The 2736-nt window shown below is 63.4% G+C and overlaps 1 protein-coding gene across 1 annotated transcript in view; it reads left to right on the forward strand.

Annotated features, from left to right (window-relative positions):
- The window catches only part of SCX (scleraxis basic helix-loop-helix transcription factor), a 9070-nt gene that overhangs the window by 5610 nt on the left and 724 nt on the right, over positions 1-2736 (forward strand). The window lies entirely within an intron of this gene.

The following is a 2736-nucleotide window of genomic DNA, read 5'->3' on the forward strand; positions in this document are numbered from 1 at the left end:
AGTCCAAATCCAAGCACAGCCACTTGCGAAAAACCGCGCCGGGGCTGAGGACCCTGGTGGTGTCCTCTGCGTGCCAACAGCCCTCACAAAGCACTCGTCCCCACTGCCGGCGCTGCGTAGGGCTGTGAGGATTGAGGGGCCTGGGGACACGAGACGTGGGGGCAGAGCGGGGGTGTCACCCCGAGCACTCAGTGCTGGGATTGCACCCTGGTTAGTGACGAGGGACGAGTGTCCAGCATTGGCCACTCCATCTTCTGGAGCGGGAGCCGGCACTGGCACGGAAAGCAAACCGGGGAGGGGGCACCGAGACCACCCGGGAGCTAAAATACATCACCAGAGCGACCGCGGCTGAACCCCTCAGCCCGTTCCAGGCTGTGCGGCAGAGCAAAGGCTGCCCACACCCCGCTCCCTGGAGGGCTGCCCCACGTCATCCATGGGGCAGAAACGGTGCCAACGGGTACCATGTCCCTTCCCAAGCCGCAGCAGCAGCAGAGCGTCCAACCTAAGGTGGGAACGTGGAGCCACGCGCCGTCTCAGGGTGCAGGCAGGGGATCGGTGACCGCCAGCTCTGCACAAGGGGACCAGAGCAGCTCCAGGTCCCACTGCCACCCGCAAGGGCAGAGCAGGCAGGCAGGGAAGACCTGGGTGCCGCAGGCTGGTCCATGCCTCGCCATCTCCCAGAGGTTTTACACTCCTCGAGATGAATGGGCACATGGAGGAGAGGGGCTGCCGCGCTCCTCGGGAGAGGGGTGGGAGGAAGGTGATGGCTGCACAGACCCCCCAGGTGTGGCCGGGGCAAGCGTGGCAGGAGCCCTGCAGCAAACTCTTCCAGAGCATCTCCCAAACCAGCTCCGGTGCCAAGATAAGCGAGCAGAGTTGTTCCCAGGAGAGAGAAACACAGCAGGGCACATGGCTTGAGCAGAGCAAGGAGAGCACCAGAGGCTGTCCTCTGCAGCCAGGAAAGGACCTGGGGAGGGGGCGAGGAGAGCAGGGGTCTGGGAGGGGGCTAGCCTGGCCTGTAGCGACCTGCAGGGCTTGGCCAAAGGGCTGTGGTGGCACAGCCAGCAACACCGCGCCGAGCAGGAGGGGACGAGGCGAGGAGCAGCTGATGGCCGAATTCCGGTAAGGCAGTGCTGGCACACTGGATCCAGCTGAACTGCCACCGACAGCCTTGCCGTAGACACAGGAGAGCTCAGCAGCACCAGGACACAGGGGGTCTCGTTGGGTGGACCTCATGTGGGCGCCCGGCTCAGCCCTGCCCATTGGCTCCGGAACCGGGTCGCCACCGGCTGTCGATGCTCTGTCCTTAGGGAGGCAAAATGCTGGCAAAGGTTTTTGAGGGCAGCCTTGACCCAGTGGGTTTGTGGTTCAACACTAAGCGAGGAACTTGCAGCCTGCGTCAGCGGTAAGAGGTGCTGGGAGGAGGAAGGAGCGGGGTGATGGTTTTGGGCAGAACCAGCTGATTCCGTCCCCCACTGCTTGCCTGCACCCTTGGGTTTTATTGCTGTTGTAGCAAAACCGCTGGCAGCCACCTCTGCTGCGGCGCCGAGTGCCACGCTGGACGCGGCCGAGGGCAAGTGCAGGAAGGGCTGAGCCGAGCCATGCTCCGGCTGCTCTGCGCAGAGCACGGGGAAAGCCGCCCAAGCCCCACGGCCGAGCCCCCTGCCCCCTGCCCCAGGAACAGCCGGGGAGCTCTGTGCCCCCGTCACAACAGCCTTCCCCACCACGGCTCTCCATGTACCTCCTGGTGCGACCCAGAGCAGGGTCACCATGCCACCAAGCCCAGGGACAGGCAGGGCTTGGCGTCAGCCAGCAGGGACTGCAGGCTTGGACTCGCTTGCAGGTTTTGTGTGAAAAGACCCATAATTTGGGTCTTTGTAGGGACAGTGCCAGTGCCGGGGAGTAGAGGGCTCCATGCACACCCCCAAAAGCCTTCTGCAAGCGCAGAGCCATGAGCGGGCGGCGAGCTGCCCCAGGCCATGGGCAGAGCTCAGGAGCTCAGCGCCTCGCCCCAGCGCCGTCCCCCTGCTTCCCCCACGCTATCTACAAGATGGGACGGCTCCGCAGCCCTGTAATTTACTGTTCCTGCTGCACTTAATGGCAGCGGAAAGGCAAGGTGATAGGGGAAAAAATATGAGGCGGGATTTTCCGAATCCCCATTTCCTCTCCAGACAGCACAAGAACTCCTGGGGCCTGAACATCTGGGAAATTTAATTTTACCATTTCTGAGCTGAACTCCCCTTCCCCTCCCCACCCCCGGTAACAAAGGAAGAGTCAGAGCAGGGGCCGCACGTGCAGCCGTGGGGGGAGGCTGCACTGCTGCGGAGCAGCCCAGGGACGCGGCCTCGGCTGGGCCACGCTGGCAAGCCACGGGCCAGCAGAGGAGAGGTGGGAATGTCACCTAACACCTGGTCTCTGGGCGGAGAGACCTGTGCCCAACCTGGTCAAACCCCAGACAGCCACGAATCCCATCAAATTGGAAATGAGAAGCACCAGCTCTGCCCGCGCACACCTGGCTGGGGCAGCGGTGGTGCGGGTGGTAATGGTGGTGCTACTGGTGGTGATGGTGGTGGTGGTATTAGTGATGGTGGTGCTGGTGCTGCTGGTGGTGGCAGTGGTGGCAGTGATGGTGGCAGGGGGGGCAGGGATGGCAATGGTGGTGGTGGTGGTGGTGGCAGTGATGGTGGCAGTGATGGTGCTGGTGGTGGCAGCAGTGATGGTGCTGGTGGTGCTGGT

The sequence above is a fragment of the Charadrius vociferus genome, unplaced genomic scaffold (assembly GCF_000708025.1).
Source record: "Charadrius vociferus isolate BGI_N301 unplaced genomic scaffold, ASM70802v2 scaffold1036, whole genome shotgun sequence".
NCBI classification, from domain to species: Eukaryota; Metazoa; Chordata; class Aves; order Charadriiformes; family Charadriidae; genus Charadrius; species Charadrius vociferus.